This window comes from Vipera ursinii (genome assembly GCF_947247035.1).
Source record: "Vipera ursinii genome assembly, chromosome: 1".
In the NCBI taxonomy this organism is placed as follows: Eukaryota; Metazoa; Chordata; class Lepidosauria; order Squamata; family Viperidae; genus Vipera; species Vipera ursinii.
Window position 1 is genome coordinate 178,739,704 of NC_139512.1, and position 25,450 is coordinate 178,765,153.

Genomic DNA, 25,450 nt, shown 5'->3' on the forward strand with positions numbered 1-25,450 from the left:
GCTGGTCTGTAAAGCAAGGGAAAGCTGAAGTAAAATGGTAAGTACAGCCATGGTTTCACTTATCAAGTTGCCAGTCCTAATTGTGGTCACTAAATGAGGATTACCTGTACCTGAAAAGGGAAAAGAATGACAATATGCCCAATTGAGGGAAGAATCTTTCTGAGTCAGGACTTAAGATAAACTCAAGTTCAGGATGGAGGAAAACCAGATGACAAACTACTGATCTTGAAAAAATAATTAAATTTTACAATATTTGCAGAAACTAATAATAATATCAATTAGGATTATCCACTGAATTTATAGTAAACATTAAAATCACCATCAGAAAAAACACAATGCAACAGAAATCAGTACTAAAAAAGAAACAATACAAATTAATCTCTCATCTCTTCCATGAATCATGGGGAATGGCTAGATCTACAAGTGTAAAGAGGTAAATGGCATTGGTCATGTTTTTGGAAGACCTCTAGCATGTGTGGGATGGTGGATGTGCATCCATTCTTGCTTTACATGACCTCTCGGTGGCTTTCAATACCATATTTTTTATTTTTATTTAGTTATTAAATTTCCCATCTCCCCTATAAGGTGACTCTGGAGGTCTTGTTATGCTTCTTCTGGATCAACTCAGAGGAGGTTTTAGTTTTTGTGAAAGCCTCCCTAGAATGAGACGGAGCCAAATTATCTGTATTTTTGGAGACCATGATCTTGAAGTCAATACCCAAAGTTCTGAATAGGGTTCTTCATCCCAACAACTTCTGAAGGCATCTTTCCCAACAGGGGCTGCATCTTCTGTAATACTGTATTCCACAAATTGCAGCCCTGTAAGTTTGTCCAGCATTTCATCATCATCTACTCCATTTCCAGCACATCCCATCCATTAAGCCCATTCTGCTTTTAATTTGGGTTCCAAAGTGAAGCCTGAGTTTGAATGAAGCAGCCAGACAATAAGTTTCATTCAGAAAAAAGCTGAAGTCAAGAAAGTCCAGTTGCCTCATGAAAAAGTATTTTTGGGATAACTATGACCTGAATGACTGAGAATCTCCATAGACAATTAGCCAGAATGGACAAGTCTCAAATATATAAGTTGTTGTTGTTGTTAGTTGCAAAGTCGTGTCTGACCCATCACGACCCCATGGACAATGTTCCTCCAGGCCTTCTCTACCATCTTCTGGAGTCCATTTAGGCTCACGCCTACTGCTTCAGTGACTCCGTCCAGCCACCTCATTCTCTGTCGTCCCCTTCTTCTATTGCCTTCAACCTTTCCCAGCATTAGGCTCTTCTCCAGTGAGTCCTGGAATATGAATACTTTTCTCCAGTCAGCTTCAGAGCAATATGGCCAGATTTCAGCATAACAACTGTGGCAAGAAACGTAAAATGGGGCAAAATTCACTTTACAAATGTCTCAGCAACAAAAATTTTGGGCTCCAATGCGGTCATACGTTGAGGACTACCTGTATACACACAGTTGCCAATATCAGTCATTTCCAATTGCTGCTAAACTACAGATCAAATTTTCTGAAGGGAGTATTTTTTCACATCAATTTGTTTGCTGATTCCATCTTCCCTGGAATCTATGCAATCATCAGAGGATTTTAATATAGTTATCACTTAACATAAAAAAATGTTATGCTGAAATCTGGCCACATTGCTCTGAAGCTGACTGGAGAAAAGTATTCATATTCCACTTTATTTTTAAACACTCCTATTGTGAAGCAAAATCTGAATATAACCGTATCCTGACAGTACAATTATTATTAATGCACAGAGAACATCAAATGTGGAGAGGGTTCATATGGGCAGTCTTAAAAGATGTGATCCAAAAACCTCTGCTATCAATAAAGTGTCCACTTCCCATTAACATATTTTAAAGGTAGATGTTAAATGGATTCTTGTTTTCTATTCAGTTAGTAGCAATTTTAACTTTTAAATGAGGTAAGAATCATACTTTTCACCTATGTATTTGCTAAGATGAAATTCTTGTATAGTTATCAATATATTTATTTTAAGTGGAGGACAGAGCAATTTTTCTTTACACAGGATTGACTCATTTTTTTTGTTCCCTTGTGCAAAGATTTCTTGTTACATTCTGCCAAACAAAGAACTGGGAGAAGTTATTCAGAGAGAAAATCCATCATCCTCATACAGCTAGAAGCTCAACAGAAATAGCTTCTATTATCAGCACAGCATTCATTTATGTTTTAACAACACTATTTCTATTTAGCTTTTCAATTATCTTAATAAGACATTCAATGTAAGACTCCAGGAAATTCTCACATCTTAAAAATTTACAATTTACCCATTACAGAAGATTTTACTGAAGTGTTAACTATAATTTGTAATACAAAGCTCCTGAAAAACAAATGTTTCCATATGATTTGGTAGCCATACACAGGCTTATAAAACAATTGCCTAATGGTTTTGTTTTGCTTGGATAAAGTTTTTATATCATCAACCTCATGGCTTTTTCACATCTCATAAGTTCCATTTTATCACAACTTTCTTCTCAGTTGAGACAATTAGTAAATCTAACCCAAAGTTCACTTAGATGAAGTTTCTAGGAAGCTTTTATCATGAACGTGACATTTGTATCTTAAATATCCCTAGGAACTGCCCAATACCATTCTTCCACTGCAAATGTGCAGAGTTTGAAGTTGCTTGTCAGAAAGCCATCAACTGTAATCTTGTAATCACCCCAAAATTAAAATTACTAATAATATCCCAAAATTAAAACTACAAATAATAAAAGAGAGGAACTTATAGAGGAAAAACAGGAGAAGAATGCAAGTGTATGCTTTGATTTAGCTCTTTGTAGATCACCTTTCCCCAATCTGGTGCCCTCTAGACATATTGAGGTAACTGCATTGTGACTGGCTGGGAATTTTGAGAGTCACAGACCACATGCCTTTAAAGAGTGTTAACTGTGAGAAAGGCTGACATAAACATTAACATATTTTTAAAATTTCTGGGTGCGAAATATGAAGAGGGACATGGCATCTAAATAGGTTTGGACATTACACTTGACCTTTCTCTTAAGTAACCACATTTTCTTTCTCAACACTTGTCTAACTTTCGCCAGCGTGACTGAGAAACAGATGCAGAAAATGGAAAAAAGCTAAGACTCTTTTGCTCTTGTATCCAGCATGAGGATGCAGGCCTTAAGCACCTTGGAGAGCTGCAAATTTATATTCTTAATTTTGTATTGCGTCTTTACCTTTGGGGTGACCAACAGGTGTCATGGTTTCAAATGCTTAAAGATGCTAAGATGGAGAAAATAAATAAATTGCAGATATCTAACTACTGCAGACAGATTTAATAACTGCCTGGAATTCTCAGTTTATCAAGCATTTTACGTATCTCAAGACTGTTCCCAAACCCTCATCTGGTGCATCCCTTAAAAATTCCATCTGAAAAGTAATGGAAATTACATTATTTCTGCAGGATTCATAGAGTATGGTTATATACCTAAAATTCTATAAGAGCAGGTAATGGAGGATTAACCATTTTCTTTTTTTAATATACAAAAGTATACATGGGACAAAAAATGTTCCAGAAAATAAACTAAATCCTTGGATTTTTTTTTAAATTAACTGCAAATGTAACATGTTGCAATTAACATTTTCTAAAGTTGATCCAAATATATTTCTATTTCTAAAACCAAAATGGAAATCAAAATCTTTCAATAAACCTAAGGCTTTCTGCTTTGGGAAACTAGTCAAGGAGAGAAGCAACCTAGAACTAAGGAGAAACTTCCTGACACTTAGAACAATTAACCAGTGGAACAACCTGCCTCCAGAAGTGGTGAATGCTCCAGCACTGAAAGTTTTTAAGAAGAGACTGGACAGCCATTTGCCTGAAATGGTATAGGGTTTCCTGCCTGAGCAGGGGGTTGGACTAGATGACCTCAAAGGTCTCTTCCAACTACTTCTTCTTCTTCTTCTTCTTCTTCTTATTATTATTATTATTATTATTATTATTATTATTATTATTATTATTATTATTATTAATTATCATCATCATCATCATCATTAATGTTCTTGATGATGTCTATGTCCCCCCAAAAGTAGTATATAGTTATCTGGGGGGGGAAATCAACCAACCAACCAACCCCCCCCCCAATAAAAGCAGTTTTCTGTAATTATTTGGCTTTGCTTTAACATAACCACCCAAATGGGTCTTTAGGCAATACTATATTTCAGCAACCTTCCTTCTCTGTTTAAACAAAATTTCCATATTGTAGAAACCCAAATATGTGTTCATGGAGGCAAGCAAAAGACAAAATACATAAACAAGCATTCTCAACAGCCCTCTTGCTCATTTACCCCACTATCCCTATTTTTCAGCTTTACATTTCAGAGCCTAATAGTCCATTTTAAGGCAATAGCTTTTGTCAGTAATGGCACAAACATTTGTTCTTATGAGAAATGCTGCAGAACACATTAATTATGCAGGTAGAGTATATGGAACCTCTATCTGCAAATTCTCAGATCATCCTGCACAGTAATATGACCAAGGGCATGTTCATCCAACCCATGGTAACAATTATCTATAGCTTACCACAACCACCTTGTGGCTGGTAGTCGTACTTACCTTGTTTTGGGAATGAAGCCAAGGCACTCAAATGGGTAAAGGCAGAGATTTCCCAAGCTTTTTCTCCTTTGATTTTAGGAAAAGCTGAGGATTGTTTTTGGGTTTTTTTAATTCCAAGCAATCTCACTTTGGAGCTTACACTAAAGAAAAAATTGGTTATTGCACTGTTGAAATATGAGTGATAAGACGATTCTGTAAGCGATTACAAGGAATAGTGGGGTCTCATGCAAATCTGAAGTCCCAATGTATTCCAGTCTTAATCTGTTGTAGGAAGCGGGCTTTAATTATAACTAAACTAGCTTCAACATTGGCTTAAATATACAAACCTACAATAGGAATAGTATCACATTAAAAGATTTGACCATAACTATTTTCCCTTCCGTCTTGCAGATAAAGAGATCTGCTAAACAGTGTTATGCTCAACAGCTTTAAAATAAAGTATCTTGAACATTCTCTTACCCAATTTTTCTTGTCTTTATAAGAAGCTCAGTATGTCCTTTACAAGGCTACATTTATTCACATTCTTGAACCAGAAAGCACCCACCAACTACCTTCTTGAGATGCTTCATAAGAATGCAAATCATATTATAAATTTTAGAAGATAAACACCAATGAAATAGAGACAGTTTATTTAGGAGCCTCTATTCTACTGTCCTTCCATCCAGATCCTCCCCACTGGCATAAGCAAACCGATCGTTCTATTAGTATTATAAAAATACAGGTAACATATGATATTTGAGCAAAAAAAATTTCTGGCAGCAGCTGTATAAATGGAAAATATTAAAGTCATTACAATGCAGGAAACAATAAAAAGCAAAGACAACAGCAAGATCTTTAAAAATCACAAAAAAGGTAACTAAAATTAACCTTTTAAAGTCTGGGCAACATGAAAAGATGCCTGCCAGGCATCAACAGGATAACTGTTTGGGTTCCAGTTTCCTCAGGAAACTTTCTCCAACTGGAACATATCCATATTAAACAACCCCTCCTTTTCTCCTGCCTTGTCTCATCTGATGGAGTTTATCTGCAGGAGGCCATCTGCTGAAGATATTAAGCTATTGGATGTGCTGAAAGACAGGTAAATCCCTCATTCCTTACATTATAAATGGTGCTTAAGGTCATACTGCTAAGCTTGTAAGCCGCCCTGAGTCTTCGGAGAAGGGCGGGATATAAATGTAATAAAAATAAATAAATAAATAAAATAAACAGTACTTGAATTGAACTTGGAGCCAGTCCATTGGCTCCCAACTGAATGTGATGGGAATGTTTAGTTCCAGCTAGCAATCTAGCAACTACACCCTAAATTAATTGCATTCCAAGCTATTGATTAGATACTATTTTATTCTGTAGAAAAAAGAAGGATTCAGATGTAATTCATAACTTCACTTTCAACTAACTGCTGTCTATGGTTTATATTCTAACTTGGCAACTCCAAGCATGGCTGGCTGAGGAATTCTGGGAGTTGAGGTTCACAAGTCTTAAAAGTTGCCAGTTTGGACAGCCCTGTTCCAAATTACTGAAGCAAATAGGTTATCTCATTGTAGCACTTAGTGTATATAAATTGTATATAATACACAAAGCCATAATGCTTTCACATATTAATTGCTCAATATGTTGCAGTTGCTAAATATTTTTTCCTTAATGCTTCTATATAGGTGTTTCTGAAATATTTAGTTCAAAGCAAAAAATAATAATAATCAGTAACCAAGGGATTTTATGAAGAAGGGTCAAGAGTATCAGAAAAAGTATTAATTCATGTCAGTTTGCACCTCAGCCCCCCCCCCCCCCAAATCCATGCAGTCAAATAATTATTTAAAAATCAAAGCTTGTGACTGGAACCACCAGTTAAGAATCCTTTCAGACACCATCAGTTGTTTTCATTATCATTGGAAAAGCATGTTAAAGATTAGGTAGTGGTAAAGATAAACCCCAAGGTGAAAGCAAGATTCCTCTTATGTATATCTGCCATCAAATATGGGTGCCTCTAAGACAGAAATCCTCAAAGAACATGTGCTCCATAGAGAAAATGCTGTACTGCTAGTTATGGGTAATTAGATTCCAGGAATGTTAGCAACAATCAATAGAAATGACAGGAGCTTCCATAGCAACCATTTCTTACAGCTGAACTTCCCTACGTAGCTCCTGCAGACACCTCCCTTGGTGATCCTCAGACTCCATTTTTAAAGCATTCTTTAATCAATAAATAAAATAAATGGAAAATTAACAAAACAAAGGGCTATCTTTTAGCATTACCCTTATTTCAGGAATTTGTCTGAACTCATGGAACTGAAGAGGATAGCCCAATGTTTCATTTGGTAGCTTAGCCACTTGTTCAAAAAAGGAAAACTGAAAGTGAAGAAAGTATATTTTGGGGGGGAAACAGGATGGCAAGGACAACTTATGAAAAATGGACATTTTGTGACTAGCCTTGGTCTCTATGGCAGCCATTCTGTGACAGCAACTAAAATGTCTTCATAATATTTCAAATGTGTGCATTGGTCAAAAAGAATGGGAAGTCTTGATGTAACCTTGCACTAAAATCAAAGGGGAAACTCTGTTGACAAATAAGATAACTAAAGAAAGAAATAGCATATATTAAAGATTACTTCAGTGACATGCAACTAAGTCAGTATATAGACCTAAAATGAATTCCTGTATTTACTTACCTACAATTTAGTGAGGCATACTTTAAGTTTATTATGTTTGTTTGTATATTAGTTTCACATTTTGAAAAGTGTTGTAACTTGTTGTTAGTAGACCACAGTTACTGTGGCAACATGGGAGGTCATATGAATCTACTATAAATAAATAAACAGGACTGCACAATGAAAGCTACACCTTGTTGTTAGTTGCGAAGTCGTGTCCGACCCATCGCGACCCTATGGACCATGTTCCTCCAGGCCTTCCTGTCCTCTACCATCTTCTGGAGTCCATCTAAGCTCACGCCTACTGCTTCAGTGACTCCATCCAGCCACCTCATTCTCTGTCGTCCCCTTCTTCTATTGGCCTCAATCTTTCCCAGCATTAGGCTCTTCTCCAGTGAGTCCTTCCTTCTCATTAGGGGGCCAAAGTATTTGAATTTTAGCTTCAGGATCTGGCCTTTTAAAGAGCAGTCAGGGTTGGATATATTGTAAATCTATATAATGTGAGGAGTTTCAGCGTCAATATATTCAGCTGGGTTAATCCTACAGAAGAATGTTGGTCCACATGTCATTGTGGTATCTATCATACCAAGCATATTTTGATTAGAGAAAGTTCTTGTATTAAGCAATCCATCTGAGACATTATACAATGAACATAAAGATTAGATCTGTTATGGAAGATTATAGATAATAGATAAAATACAGAAGCAGAATGCTAAAATAAAGCAAACACAATGCTTAATATTTTCCCAAGTCTCACATGTTGTAAAAGATAAACATTTTTCCTCCCCTCCCAAAAAAGATAATTTGTAGGGTTTATTAGAGAATCTTATAGTATCTTAAAAGCTTATTCCCTACTGCTGATACTGCTGATTTTGTGGAAAGCACTAGAGAAAGTGTACGCATCTTTTGGTGCAATGCCAGAGTGTGGTTGGTATTTTACAAGCATCTTGTAAATTTTATTAGAATAGCCTTCATTAATAGACTATGACTTTATATTTAAAGAACAATTCTAGAATTTTCCAATAATAATTCTTTGACAAACTACAGGGAGGCCATCATTCACACCACATTGATCATGAAATGAATGCTGTGACATAAGTGGAAAGAAGGGTGTATATATAATATATATAAGCCCAGATAATTAGATGCAGCTTGTAGACCTGATAGTAAATTAGAGAAATAAGGAAAAATAACAAATTTGAATAAAATCCAGCCTGCATTTCTGTATTATTACAGAATTATGTATTATGTAGTTTTCCATAGTGAAATGGGAAATGTTAGGTCTTTTTACCATTTATGTCACAATTTAATGATGTATTTCAGTATGAATATCTTTGACTTGAGCCTCTGAATTTTACATAATTATGTAAGCCTTTGAAGACTTCAATTAAAATTATATTAAAATATTTATACAGTAGCTAAATCTATTTTTAGTAACTTTCAATGTATACATTTTCCCATAAACTAATAGCAATCATTAGATGAATTAGGTAAATTTATTTTCCTGTATCTTTCAACAAATAAAAGATTTCTATTAAGGTAAGCTAAATAATATTCATTATGGTCATTTTTACTATTTGGCTGGTTGAAAAAAATCTCAGCTTCCAGCAGAAATAGTATAGGTAAACTTCTATAACTTTCCAATAATTTTAATTATTACGATACATTTCCTCTGATGTTCTGATATACCTTGGACAAACTTTGATATCATCAGATATTCTAGACAGTGACATTGCCCATCTTAGGGTCACAACTGTATGATTCCAAATTAAAATGAATTGTGTCTTTGAGTATCCACCATATTCCAGGGTTTATTATGCTAATTCTATTAATTATATTGCTATAATAATTATTATTTTGTCATAAAACAATCTGCATCCCACCCAGTTCAAAGTTCAACCTTAAAATTTGAAGCATTAAGCTTCTTCTACTTAAAATAGATTTTAAAACTGCTAAAGGTTCTCTTTCTTCTTCTTGCTGGCTAGGCATCTCAGCAGCTGGAAATTTAACAGAAAAGGATGCAGTTAAATTTATAAAAATAATTATTCACAATTGTATTTCACATTACACTTGGATATCCTTTTCTGATGATTAACCGCTAGCCGATTTTATAGTTATTTACAATTCCTTTGAACTCTCAACTGCTCCAGCTAGATACTAAATGGGAATCAATGTGTAACAGGGAATGGATACCATTATCATGAGTCCTATGCTGTTCTTATACATTCTGCACTTGCTTGGTTTTTCTATTCTGGAATACTGTTTGTCTGGCAATTAAATTTACATGAGTGGGCTAGATAGTGACAGCATCTTCGTCACTAACTGGTAGTTCACATGGACAATTTAAAACACCAAACAATGTCTACAAATAATTTATATCAGCTACATTTAAGGAGACCAGGTCTCAATATGTCTTGGCCTAAACAATGCCAGATCATTGATAGTTTTTACTTTTACACTCCAGCATGGAAAACTAAGATCACCATCTTCTTTTCATTGCCTTTATTAGCTAACAAAGTCTTGTAAAGTCTCTATTTTTGACTCGGTGATGCAATTCCTACTCTGCTTACACAGAAACTGAGAATATCATTTAAAATGGAATACACCCTTTGTGAATACTGTTTATGAAAAATAGAAATTTGGAGATCACCATGTCTAAAGCCAATAAATAATTTTAAAAAAGGAAATCTAGGATAAATGCCAACATCAAGAATTATCTCCCTGCACCTTTGAGCGCTATATAGCACCATTTAAATACTCACTGAAACATTAGGTTAAGAGAGTTCTAGACTATCCACCATGCTTATCTCTGACTTTTTATTTTCTTCTGCATACTCTATCTCTCCTTGGGGAGGAGACAAACAAAAGATAAATAAAATGTAAACAAAAATGGGTAGGTTTTTGCTCCTTCTCTAGGATTTAGGCACAATCCCTACTTACTCATCTAGCAGCATGCCCCACTAATCTCAGCCAGCCATCCTTCTGATTTATATATTACAACTTTAGATACAGAAAGGCATGAATGCTGGACTTCCATGGAAAGTATGATGAATTAAAGGCAGCTCTGAGAAAGCAGAGCGGACAACCATGGCAAAAACCAAGGAACTGGTGAGCAGACTAGTTCCTTGGAACCTCTCTGACTAAGTTGAGGAGAGGGCACAAGATCACTCACAAGTGTTTCAGATGCTGTTCTTCATGAATAGACCAAAGATAAAGAATTGGAAAGAAATCAAATACTGTGACAATATTTAAATGAACAAAAGACTAAAACTGTTAGAAGTAAAAGAAAGGAATATAAAGTTAGTTTATTTGATCAAGGTTAGAATAAGGTACGGTATGTAATTACAAAGCCAGCAAATCTTTATGGACTTTCTGCTGATGTCTGGACTGAAAAGTTGGTGCTTTATGTAGTGGTCTATAGATAAGGGAAGGGATATAGGATGAAGAAATTTTTGTTTGTAACCTTACAGGGGGTGGAGATCTCATAAATGTGTCTATAGTAGTTCCGATGAAGGTTGGAAATAACTTATTTACATATTTTTATTATAGTTTGTGTTAATTTTTACCATTTTAATAACAATAATAATTCTATGAGTGAATGAAAATATAATAAAAATATTTTAAAAGAGAAAAAAAGGCCTGAATTCTATTATCATTAGCTGGCAAGCCCAGTCTGTAAAATAATATACCCTACAGTCTTAGCTAACATAATCTAGTGAGTACAGTCATAAAATAACACTGTGAAAATGGTCTTGCTTTTTACTTGTCCTTGTCTGCAATACTATAATCAAAATTGTGCACTTCATTGCAGAGTAAAGATCTTGACAGGCTGGCAATCATCCAGGAAAGATCAATAGAAATTGCTGAGGCTAGGAAAACAGCTATTTCTAGAGAAATCGTAAAGCATTTTATAGTTACCTTGTGACAATGCTCAGAGATCTCATTGCAGTTCATTTCCTGACCACATTAAAATATTGGTCCAAATTCTGACAGCCCAACAAAATTCATGTATTCATGTAAGTCATATTCCTCAGGTTAAGTTCTATAACAGAAATCCATAAATTTAACCAAGACCCACCTAGGTGAATAAGAGGCTATGTCTCATAATGGTTACTGGATTAAAGCCAGAGAGAAACATCCCCATAGAATCAAACTTAAGTTCTAGAGATCACATGGGCATGACTGCATTGTTTTCTTGACAGAAATCTGGAAGTGATTTGCCCCTGCCTTCTTCTGGAATATTATTCTACTTTCCGGTCTAGGTCACATCCTCAAGTTTTGTGGGGTTTGTTTTCCGTAGCTCCCCACCATGACCAGATCAAGCAAAGTCTTTAGGAGCTGCTGCTTGCTATGTGAAGACGAGAAAGACTTCAGGTGTTTGGACACCAGTCATGAAATTCAAAGGGGAACTCTAAGCCTATCACTGTTTTTCACTACAGCTTACGACCTTGGTTTGTGATTAAAACAGGTAAACAACACTTTGCATGATAAATAAACATGAATACATGTATAAAACCTTGGACATTGTTCCCATACGTTTTTGAGTATAAATATTGTAACAGTGGCAATCTACCTTAGTAAGTCCTTTCCATTTATCTGAAACCATGTTTCTTTACAGATTAAACAGCATTGGAAATTAATCTGGATAACATTAAACAGATATTTACCTATCATTTTTTGGGTTTGTAGATACAGAAAGAGAGAAGGAATCAATTTCTATAACAGAGTTCTCCCAGATTGCCGTCACAGCAATTTGTTTCCCAAAGATCATTTCCTACCATATTATTAATTATAGCACATCTGATCATTAGTATGCATGCTTGTTAACATAAGCAGAAACCCCAATATAGGGAAATTCAGAACAAAGTAAATGAAGAAGCCATAAAGGAAGAATAGGTGTGAAAATTGCATATCCTTAACTTTAAGCCAACAGCTTTTCAAATCTTATCTAATGTAGACAATACAGATTTATTAGCCTGAGTTTCCTTATCAACATTCACCTTATCAACATATAATTTAAAGAGTTGTGCACATCACAAAGGGAAGGGAAAGATCCTTTAAAATCAAGAAGCCAGATTTTTTTTTAAAATCTCATGTACATTTTACAAAGATTATCAAATTTTCAGGTACTTTTTCCCAGCCCTAGAAAAGACACTTCTTTTAAATAGATTTGATCAGATTTGATAATTGTCTTGAAGCAAATTATGATTTAAGGGTACTGTATGCACCCAGCATTTGCAGTTATTTAGTTTTTAAATGCAGCTTTTTTTCAAAAGGAATTTACATCAGATTATCACTGCCATATCAGTCTGCTTAGTAACGTGCAAAATTTGCCCTTGGTGGCACTCCTCCAGATTTCCATTAGACAGCACCATTTTTCTACCAGCTATACATCAAAGATAAAGCATTATTTGAAGGGTGCTTTTTAATGCATCCAATGTTACTTTGCTATCTTTCTTCCCTTCTCCCCCTTAGCATGGCAACTTTTTCTTTTCCAGAGTAATTATAACATTGCATGACAATAAACACACAGATTTCAAAATATTATTTCAAAGTAATTATTTGATTAAAATATTTCAAGATAAGCTCTGGTTAGGTACCACAAAGAAATAGCCCCCATACAATCATAGATAAAGCACAAACAATGTTGACATAAGAGCTCTTGATGAAAAAGTGCACAAGAGAAACATGCACAGCGCTGAGCCAACTATGGAAAATAGATTTCAAATACAATCAGAAAGCCAAGACAAGGCAACAAAAACGGCCTTGTTAAGGCTGACAGATGCTCCAGAGGTCCAATGTTCATATTACTGAAATTGGTGACTAATCTGCCATTGATTCTAATGCTTATGGATTGCACCACACACACACACACACACACGTGTGTGTGTGTGTGTGTGTATAGAATTGTCCCTATCTGCTGTGCTGCTGCATAGTATGCATCATACTTTTATGGTGATTATAGAACCCGGGAAACCCCACTGAAACAACAATTCACAATAAAGTGGTCCTATACAACTATATTTACCACTGTATTCACTGTACTGAACACTAAATCTTTCTTGATGATTACATGAGTGAGATTTAGAATCATAAACAAAACTGTACTCATAAAATATGTGCATTAGAACAACTAGTCAACTGTGAATGATTGATACTTAAAACCAGATCTTTTAGGCCTTGCAGTCCTTTTTGTAAATATTAGAATCTACGAATATATATATATATATATATATATATATATATATATATATATATATATATATATATATATATATATATATATATGTCAAATGTTAACTATTTAGATTACCTTGCTAGGCCCCAAACATGGGGCAAATCTTTATTTCCTGTTTTCAGCCTTATCTCAAAGGCTATCGAACAGGCTGTAGTCACACCGGACAGTTCATATATTTGTGTAAATTACTAACAAAGAATTAAGGGAGACTAAGATGCATTTCTGACTCTTTAGTCTTCATCAGTCAGTCATACCCTTCTGAGATTCGAACCTGGGCTGATTGCATATTAGGCAGTTTTTTACCTCTTGAGCCACAGGTTCTCTCTCGCTCTCTGTTAGTTTTTCTGCAAGGGGAGATATGAGTCAAATGTTAACTATTTAGATTACCTTGCTAGGCCCCAAACATGGGGCAAATCTTTATTTCCTGTTTTCAGCCTTATCTCAAAGGCTATCGAACAGGCTGTAGTCACACCGGCTGTAGTCACACTTATAATATATATATATATTATAAGTTTTATTTATATTTATATAAAAGCATTCAACATTAAAACACATCTTTGCTTTATATATCATTACAAGACTACAAACCATGATGAGCATAGTCCTATGTACATGACACTGTTCTGTACTTAAAGATGGTTTTCTAAAATAATAATCTATTTAAAATCATTTTTATATAAAACAAAGAAAACTGCTAAATACATCAGGAAGATGGCAATACTTCCATCTTGCTTTAAAAATATATTCTTACTTTGCAAAGCTTTTGTTTCCATTCCTATTTCATAAGTAAGTCTGAATCTGAGCGAGTATGTTTTCAGGCTAACTGGAGAATCTTACAAAGATCTCATGTGTACCAACCAAATAAAGGGGCTGCTTAAATAAGACATTTTAATTCAAAAATCATATCGTATCTTTAATACATATCAAGAGAAATAAAGCAATATGAGGAAAATAATGCAGTCTGGGTGAGGGGGAACAAAATTACTCAAAATGGGTCAAAAGACTGTGCTAGGGAGGTCTTGCTCCCCAAAGCATACCAACAGAAAAGACAACCAATGGGGGTGAAGTACGGGAGGGGGTGCATTTCATTTGTGTTAATGACCAGGCTAAATCAGCCATTCTCCGATTCTTCAAGCTTATGAATAAGAGGTGTGATACCACTTTCTCTGTATCACACCTAATTCAACAATTTTCACTAGCAACTTCACATAACCTATGAATAACAATTAAACGATGGCTCCTGATGCACCTGAACACTGAAAGAGAAGATATGAGAAGGCAGCGTTCTCATTTTCTAGCATCTGAAAAGATAGTCTTCCATTATCATTTCTAGCATGGTCTCAGCTTAAGGCGTTAGCTATTTTATGGCTGAACTCATTTTCATGCAGTTTCATCCAAGCAGTGGTTAAACTTTGAACACAGTTTTAAATGCAGATAAAGTCCTAGGATGAGACTGCCTTTCTGTTCATAAAGACATATTTCATCACCATGATTCTGGAATGAAAAGTGGAAACACTTCTAAGAGGGCAAAGTATCTGAACTCTCATTCTTCTCATTTTAGAAGTAAAATATTTTTAACACAAATCTTCACTGAATAATATGGGGCTACTCAATGGATCAAGATGAGGCCCCCCAACCTAAAGCCCTCCACATGTGTAAGAAAGACCATAGCTTCTACAATCTTCAATCAACAAAGATAATGTCCATGTTCAGTGGGATAATAAGTACCGTAGCCCCATATAGTCAAGGAATATTCTGTTGGGATTTGACAGACATTTCAAAAACAAACAAACAAACAAACAAAAAAAGAAATCACAGCTGCAGATCTGCCTTTATTTGATAATAAAGAGGAGACAAAAAAGCAGAAAAATTTATCTCTTCCAATGATTTCCAGTAGCATAAATACAAAGGAAGCAGGCTTAGGAAAGGGGTTGTTACTATGACATAGGCCTGTCACAACAGCCTGCGCTGGAATCATCACTAAAGAAGATAAGGGATTAAGCACAAGGTCTTGTTTGCCACTATGACACAACTGCTCCTGTCCAATATCATCTGCTCTAGCAGCTTTTTGATCAGAGCTGCATGGGTATGGCATTACAATTTATCTTACATTTTATTGCTGGCCAAGTGGCATTAACAACTTTATAGCATCCCCTTTATGCTACATTTGGCTTCTAAGTTGAATTCATTCCTATATGCACTTGCATTCACACAAAGCAAGCAAAGCAGTAGAAGTCTTCACTAAAAGATTTGCCAGCTGGATTCACAGTTGGAAAACAACCACCAGCACTGAACAAACCAAGGTTTTGTATTTATGAATATCCTTTCAATCCTCTATAGTTTTGAGAGAACAAAGTCTGCACCATAGGGCTGTTAAGGCACTCCTGCATTTTTCAGGCAGTCATTAGCTTTATGCCATACGGCTCCTGTACTCATCTCTATAAAGATCTCTGAAGCAGTTAAATAAAAAATATTAGCAAGTCTCTTTATGCCCCAGATTGTACTCAACTCTTTGCTACATTTGGAATCAGGCCTGGCTTCTATAGAGGTTTTATATGGGTTTGACCATCCTAAAGTCTATACTAAACTGATTTTCACAGAGGAATCTTTGGCTGCTGTAAATCTCCCAAATGGTTTTTATGCATCTTGAAAAAAAGGCATTGAACGTAAGACAACATGGCCTCTTGCTTCAATATCTGATTTCACTAGAGCCTGAGGGAGCCTATCAGAAATTGACATCTTGCTTTTGATGCATCTTCATAGTGACCAGAGTACTACTATCCCACTCTGCCTGGATAGAAGCCTTTTATTCCAACAAATTACCTAACTAACATTCTGAGTGTATCACATCAAAGAGCTTTGGCAAAATTTAACTCCCTGACTCTTGTGCTACCAGAAGGGAGCTGGAATCTTCAAGTTTGACTATGTTCTTGCCAACTAGGGAGGAACTAGGGTCTGTTGCCCATATTTTATTGCACTCTCTTTTTTATATACAGCTTGGCACACAGACTTAATAGCCCCCCAGTGAAAAATTGTTCTGGCTGGTTCAATGAGAAGTAAATTCAATTCTGGCTGATGGTTTTCTGAAACATCCAACTATCCAAGGTAGCCAAGTGCAATTGCCGTTAGGAGACTAACCGTTTAGATTTTTCAATGATTATACAGCAAACATCTGAAATGCTTATTTTTCCCATGCCACGGATAACATTAATCAGAAGCTACTTTCCTAGTTTATCTAGTTTTCCATTTTGTTTGTTTCGTCTTTATTTTATTTCATTTACCTGTTATTTTACTTAATGGATTTTTTTGTTGAAATATATAATTACATTGTTATTTGGTCTTAAACCATAAGGAAGCTATTGTTATTAACCATGGAATCATTAGGGAGGGTGAGACACAAAGGGAGCGAGCCAGGAAGATGGCCTGTCCTACAGCTGAAATTCCCTCTTGTTTCAGGTAAAAGCTTTTAGCAGTGATTACAAATGCTGGGCAGGAGCTGTCCCTCAATTTCAGGAATGCAAGCAGAGAAAGGTTGGAAGGGAATATAACCTTGTTTTAGAATAATAGGAACAAAGAGATGTTCTATATTTAAGTGATGATCTGGAGAGCAAAAGCGAAGGTGCTACAACTATGCCGTAATCCTTACACTTCTCAAATTTTCAACAGTCCTTTTGGAGCCTGAGGTAAAGAATTATATTTTCACAATGTCAGAATAACCGAGGACTGAATGCTAGGGGTTTTTTTTTAACTGGAAATCATATATAATTCCTTCTATGGAAGAATAGCAAAGGCGTATGCATCAGTCTCAAAAATATTCTCATGTTTTAAAAACAAGGTTGATAAAGAATTTAATTCAATGGAAACTATTTATGGGTTATAATATTATACACATTCTTGTACCACATCCAAATGTTGGGTTTTTCTCAATATGCTTTCATAACTAAGCTTTTGTTTCATTTATCAGATAGGGTCTTAAATTAGACATTTTTAAATTTTATTCTTCATCCTGACATGATTTACATTATATTGGCTATTGTTAATTATTGACTATCAACCTGACTTTAATAATGTTTGGAAGGCTTAAAGTGGTACAGGCTACTTTCCACCATTATTGTAATGTTGTATCAATTTTTACCTTACCATGTTTGAAAATCTCTTCTATTTTCTTTTACTTTTCTGCTTTTCTTAAACAATGCTTTAAACACATACACAACCATTGCTTGGTCATCAGTATAATTCCAGGCCTGGGTAATATTTCTTTTAATATACAATAGAACTTCGGACCTGCTATATCCTTGACTCATAACTACAATTGAGACCAAAATTTCTGTGGTCAATAGGCTATATAAAAAATTTCAATTTTTTTAAAATCAGCAAAGCTAAAAAGGAAATATAGTAATATATACTTACTAATTTCTCAGACATATGTATTTGAGAAAATAATACATATTTGCTGGTTAACAACTATGGTAGAACCTCCACTTCTGAAGAGGGGTTTGCTCTGAGCATCAGCAGATTTAATTTTTCAAATCAAAGACAGCTGTCTTTTGAGGAAGTGAGGGAACAGTTCATGGTTCAAGGCAAGGATAAAAATTTTAACTGAACCCACCAAACCCTCACTCTGCTCATTAAAACAGTTTCTATAAATTTCAAATGTCTCCAGACTCTGGCTCAAAAATGCATACAAATAGTACAGGGGAAAGAAGAAAAAAAAGTGTGCATAAATCATTTAAATGTTCATTTAAAAGTCATATGAAAGGTATTTCTGGCTGAACACACACAAAACTGAAAGACCGGAAACAGAGAGATCCTTCCTTCCCCCTTACTTTGAGGACGTTTGCATGGAGACACCCCTTTGAATTTCCCAGCACTAGCCAAAATTTCAGCAAATCAATTCTACTTGCACTGTACTTAGCAAATAGGTTTGCAGTGCAGAAAAAAATACTACATTAAATTACCGGTACATTTGTAATTTAAAGATTTAGTGGGTTACTTCTACTCTACCATTTGTGCTATTGTGAAAGAAAGCTTTTTTACTTACTTAGTCATTCTTTCTCACTGTATTACACAAATGGCATTTCCTGGAAGTTGATTCTTCTTGGAAGCTATCTACTACCAAGGCATGATGTACAACGAGCACTTAGAAATGTGTTTTGCTTTGACTGGAACTAAGATGAAATAGCAACATTGTAAGAGATGAGTTTCATTTATGGAGGAGCCAAGTATCCCATTATTCTAGAACAATGAGAGATTGCAAAAAGAAAGCAATGTCCTACAGTGTGATTTATTCCTTTCCAGTTGCAGTAGAACATTTCTGACAGACCAGCAAAACAGCCCCATCTGCCAAAGTAAGTCTGGGTAAAGGCTAACACTGTTCTGCTATATTATTTGTACCACAGTAATACTTCTGCAGCACCAAGATTTCAGAATACTTCACAGGCATCATCATCCTTTCAGTAGCAGCTCTGAAGCTTAAAGAATGCCTCCAAAATCAACACTCTATATCACAAAGCCTGGCAGAACAAATTTATCCTAATCTGACAATCTGAGCAGACATTTATTTACATTTAGAAAAACTAAACAGGAGATTATTTAGATGAGAGATTTCTAGAGAATCTCAAGACTTTAGTCTAGATTGAGAATTCCAAGTATGTCCAAGCAGTCATCAGTAGAACTCCAAGGAAATGTGACTTCTTTAGATTCACTACCACCACCCATGAGATTTATAAATAAAGAAGAATCCAGGCTCAAGAATTGCCCTTATAGGAGAAGAAAGACCTTTGTTTCCAGAGCTTTTGTTTTGCCTTCTGAAAAAACAGGTAAGCACACAGGTCCAGATATCTGCCTCAGGAGAGAGGATCATTGCATATACTTGGCAAAAAAAGTCCAATATTTAATCAGAATACATATTAAAAACCCAGTAGAGAGAAGATAAGGAATGGTCAATTGCAATTTAAAGTAAAACATATCATAGTCTTTACTAAGAAAAAACAGGCCAGACTAGGTCAACTAGAATTATCCAGGACCTTAATCCTTTTTCTTACTGGGCAATTCCATGAGACTCCACAACAAAACTTCCTTCTATCTTCTACCAACCTCTTAAAGGCGAGTGGAGTATATTCCAGGGAAGGAAACTCTGACCAAACAGTATCTTGGATGGCCAGGTTTATTCTTACCATTCATGTTTTGCATCATGCTGAGTCAGAGAAAAATCACCTGGGATTGCCTGAACATATCTGGGCATTTTCTTTGTTCAATGGAAGAGGGGCGCCTCAATCCACTGCCCAATAATAGTGCATGTTGTCTATACCAGTGTTCACTTCTAATTGCTCCAAAGTCAGTTTGGCAGCACTAGATAGCAGACATTTGTCCATATTTAGGCTGGGGTTGGGCCCAACTCAACAGCACTTAACTAAATATAGATTTTTAGACAACTAGAAGGCTCTGTGTAGATCTTCTTCTCCCCTGTGAACTACATGTGAGAACAAAACCAAATTTTGTGAAAAGTGAGTTCACATATGAGATGTACTGAGCAGGCTGTGGTATCACAGGAATGAAAAGAACATGGTTGAAAGTAGTCACTGCTTTTCCCAGGGCCAGCCTACACAGAGAGATTCCATGCATGTAATTATCACAAAGAATGTGATCACAAAAGACTGGCAATTGAAGTATACAACCAATGACCCTCTTTTCTCTACATCATCATTCTAATGGAAACACTTTGTGCACTAGAACTTTTCATTGGTTAGATCTTTCTTTTCTTCTCTTTTTTCCATACATAGGCTCCCCATGTGGTCTTATTTTCATCACCACCACCACCACTGATAGTCAATCCAACCCCAATTCAAGGTAACACAACAGTTAAGCTGTTGGATTTAGTTTGCATTTACAAATACTGGTCCAGCTGAAAAAGTTTTCCCACCCATTTATTTATTTACTTGTTTGTTTGTTTGTTTGCTTGTTTATTTATTTATATAGCTGCCTACTCACTCAGAATGACTCTAGGTGGCTTATAAACAATAAAAACACAATATAAAAAAATTATTTATTTGGGAAATAAATAAATTTGGGAAAGTCTGAAAAATCTTCCAAATTCAGAACAACAATGATCAACGTGGTTGGATAACTACCATGCTAGAATTCCATTTTCCCCTACCTTAGTCAAGTATAGGAGAAAGCAATATTTGATTAATCAGGGTGATGTATGATAAACAGAGACATCACAGTAGAAGGATAATTTATATATTATTGCTGTCAAGATGGTTTCAGTAAATAGGAGCATTTACTGGGGGGGAGGAATCCAAATATGACAGAAAACAAATTCTTCTTTCCAGAAATGACAAAAATATGGAACTCCCATGATTCTTTTAAAAAGGCAATTGTAGTTGTACTCATACTTCAATGCTAACCAGAATCTTCATTTCCACATGTTCTCCATAATCTGAAGATCAAAAGAAAAATCAGTGTGTGCTGGATGATTTGCCAAATCCAAATCCAACAAATTTTTCATTTACACAAGCAGAATTTTCAGATATATCTGCTTCTCCCCGTAAGGTAGAAAGTATATTCAATTTTTCTGGGTTTAGCCATTTGAACATATTACAGAGATGCATAACTAGCTTTGCACATTCTTTATCATATTCGTGCAGGGCAAACTAGATAAAACATACAATATAAACAATTAAGTGGCTACAAGAAACACTACAGTTATCTGTAATACCCAATGAAATCTCAAACCATGAAAAGTTGCATCTATGTCACTCACTAACCCAGGACAACTTATTCAAAAAATGTTAAAGCCCTTAATTATACTTTAAGGGTTACCTAAATCCTATGCTAAATTCAGCAACTATTAAGAAAGTGTCTGCAGTAAGCAAATGTATACTTAACAAATCTGGATATATTGTCCTGTTTCATTTAATTTATTTTATGCTTACACAGCCAGGTGAGTTATGGAAGTCACCTATGAATGCTGTTTGGTACCAGAGCACCCGCTTCACAAGCAAAAGGCCTGAAAGTCAGAACCAATTCCTGGGATCACCAGTTTAAAAAGATCAGTGGTGACAAGGAACACCCCTGCCTGGGATGACCAGGCTGAATTCTTGTTGCATTGCTGTTTGCCTCTCAACAAGTTACATTTCTGTATGTCTTGTGAAATTTTCTTCTAACAGCTCTTAGCAAACTTATACCAAAGCACACCATGGTAGTCAAGCCATCTCCAAGAACCTTTCCAAGATCCACAGACACAGGGTATAAGCAATGTGTGCAAAGGAAAGTAATTTCTGTTTGAACAATGCCCAGTGTCCATGAGAAGGGGACATTTTGACTAGAAAATATATGTGAAAGCTATGCTTGTTTATTAGATAGCAAACAACATAACTATATATGCCCAACTCTAAACATACATAGATTCAATAAATAGCATTCTAAGCCAAACTACCTCAGGGGGTTCATAAGATCTCCCCTGAGTCCAGATGGTAAAGACATGTAAATGGACAAGATATAAATTATTTCTTCCACCTCTCAAGCCACTGCAAGCAATAACTTCAGATTCCAGTCATCATTTCTAGTCATTTCCAGCTTTTGTTTATGTATATTCTAAGCCTGAACCTTGATATTTTTTCAGTCATAAAGGACATAGCTATGCTGCGTGGTAAGCCTAAAGTAATGTAACAGATGCAAAAAACCACCTATTTTTTCACACAGGTTCATTTAAAATCCTAGTAGATCCCAAAATGTCCATTACCAAGCAAGACAGCTGTTGAGTTTTGCCCCATTTTACAACCTTTCTTGCCACAGTGGTTAAGTGAATCACTGCAGTTGTTAAGTTAGTAACACTTAACCATTGTTAAGTAAATCTGGCTTTCCCATTGACTTAGCTTGTCAGAGGGTCACAAAAAGTGATCAGATGACCTGGAGACACTGCAACCATCATAAATACAAGCCAGTCTTCTGAATTTTGATCATATGACCATGGGGAAGCTGCAATGGTTGTTAAGTGTGAAAAATAGTACTAGGTCACTTTTTTCAGTGCCATTTCAAACAGTTACTAATGAATGGTTGTTAAGGCAAGGACTTTTTATTGTATTTTATTGGTGTACATACATGAGTTTTCAAGAATGGGAAGGGGGAAACAACACACACTTTGGCTATCACCAAAGCAGCTAAAATGGCACATATATCAAGAGTTACCTTGCTCACTTTCATGCTAAGAATGCTTTGCTCCAAAAGGGATTTCTAGCCGTATAGCTCCATTTCTAGGACCCTCCAATGTTTCTAACCAAGCATTTCTAGCCATATATCTATTAACACAGAAAAGACAGACGCTACATTGATACTTGCCATATTTCTTTGACCTAAGAGCAACATGGTCTTTTCTCCAAAAACTCTGAGCTGTGTAGGAACTTCCTTATAACTTTCCATGCAGCTAATTCTCAGAAGGACTTAACAACTTCCTCTTCCTATAGCACCAGGGAAGGAGGACAACAAGGAGAATGAATGGCAGCAAGTGTTTACTTAGCAACTGACATGAGTTAGGGCTGCAGTCAGTACAGTAGGGTTTTTGTTTATGACACTTGCCAACTACATGCAACTTTTCCTGTTCTGAATTCACCAGTCACAAAACTATAGACTAAGATAAGGCAGGAAGGAAGGCTACTAAAGCAATATCATCTTACTATATTAGTTTTCTACAGCTGTCACTCACACCAAAATACATGCAGGGACATCAAAAAATCTTCCACTGAAAGCAATGAGACCTATTTCCACATAATATTACCAATGGAAGTGAAGGACCATGAAATCCCACTAAATTCAGTGGGAGATGTTTTAGCAAGTAACTTTATCCCGTAACTAAAATGCCCAACTTGGTCAAAGAGTACACCATCAGTAGTTTCATATTGAGTCTCAGGGCATCTCGACATATGAGTAATATCAATTATTGTATAACATCTGTGTAAATATGAGTTTCCTGGTAGATCACTCTTGCGATAAAGAATATTATGCTATTCTGTCTTAAGGATTGCATCTGAGGAAGAAGTTCCAAATTGCTGAAGTCATCAATGTCAAGTGGTCTGTTCAACAGAGCTGTATCTTTACCTTGTTTAGGAATTCAGAGGAGAAGCAGACAGAAGGGGGGGGGATGTGGAAATGAGAAAGAATTGTGCTTTGAACAAAATGTATCTGGAATCCATTGCCAATGCTACTCACTCAGCCTCTGAAGCCAGTTTCTCAAATGTTGCTGTGATCGGACAAAGGGGAAGGGAAAGCAAGTTGAGCCTTTCTTGCTCTTCTTTCATTTGCAATATCTCCCACATGTTTTGCTAGATGGCATTTCAATAAAACAGAACACATATTTTTTTTAAAAAAAATGAGTGGGGGGGTCTAAGATTCCTGGGGCTATTCTGCTGCTTCCCAAAGCTAGCAAACTCATTTTTAGAAGCAAATATTGTTTCTACGATAGTGCTTCCTCAAAGAAATCATAACATTGGAAACTCAATTGTCTTTATAATTACAGACGTATTTCCAGAAATTACAATGTCTGGAGTAGAGTGAGAAAGCAAAATATATCCTTTGTAAAGTTAATTTAGTGTAAGTGAATTCATGCTCATTGTTTCAGGGCACTTTCCATTCACCCTCTTCCTTGTCCCATATAAGCAGAGTTTGACTGAGGTGTGTACCCTTATACTTGGAACGAGGCTCTATGGGATGGGATGCAATTGGAATTTCTTCTGAGGAGACGTGTATACATTCAGTATATTGGAGATAATTTTTATTCATTTGCTTTTAAGATTTATAAGCCACCTTAAAGCAGTAGCCTTAACAACCCAAGGGGGCCTACAAAGATACATGAATATTAATTAAAACAATTTAAGTTTCAGCCACTTCACCAGGAGGCTTTAAGGGCATGATGTTACTGTTCAGCTCCTCCCCCAGCACACACAATAGGAAGATAAAACTGGCTATCTTACAGGGATTATTTTTTAAAAAAATAGGGACATGTGAACAGAGTGCTCTACACATTGGCTACATAAATATCAAGTTTCTTGAATGTGACTTGTTCACATGGCAACCAAGATTTAACAAAAAAAATGCCTGCAAAACCTAAAATTGGTATTTAAAAAAATCCTTTCCACTTTGATTTCAGAACAGAATGCTTTTATATTGAAAAAAACAGGCAGTTTCCTTTTTCTATAGTAGAAAAATCTCCCAAAACATAGCAGACAATATCAGTGTTAGGTTGCTGAATGTGCCAACATATTATCTTGCCTAGAACGGTCTAGACTGTTATTAATATGCAACTGATGCACCAGCAAGACCACTGTTGGGAAGGAACTGGAGGAATTGTTAAGGCAAGAATTATTTGCCACTCCAACTGGATCAGCTGCCGAAAGTAGAACCATAAAGAAAACCATATGTGACTCATTAACCAATGTGTGTAACAAGCAAGCCAAACACAGGCTTCTGCCTTTCACAACCAAGAGGACCTGAATGCTTCCACCATGTATTTTTCTTTTTTTAAAAAAACACACATTCAAAAAGAAACCTGGAGCTAAATATTATACGTTAAATTTTAGTGAGAGTTGTTTAGCCATTCCAGAGCAGTAAGATCCAAGGCCCCCTTCTAGAACTGAGCTAATCAATAATATTTGGACCACAAGAGAATAAAATACAGCAAGTCATTAGCTTGTTCACCCTGTATCAGTCATGGGCATGGAAGTTACATGACTACCACATGGTGCACGTCCCTTGTCTTGTTAACTCCACAGGCCAGGGTTCATCTGCCTCTCACTTGCTAAGGACGGGAGTTTTCAGAATATACCAACAAATCATTAATCAAACCCAGCCATAAAACTCACACTACCACCTTAGGTGTCATCTTGCCCTAACAAGGGGTCTCTTGGAAGGGCTGTCCTCTCCAGCTACATTTCATCTTGCCAGCTGATAGTTAGACTGCTAAGCATTCCCTCTCATCTGGATA

The 25,450-nt window shown here is 35.9% G+C and overlaps 1 protein-coding gene across 1 annotated transcript in view; it reads right to left on the reverse strand.

The window, feature by feature from the left end:
• The window catches only part of KLF7 (KLF transcription factor 7), an 84,356-nt gene that overhangs the window by 57,573 nt on the left and 1,333 nt on the right, over nt 1-25,450 (reverse strand). The gene's annotated exons all lie outside the window — the stretch shown is intronic.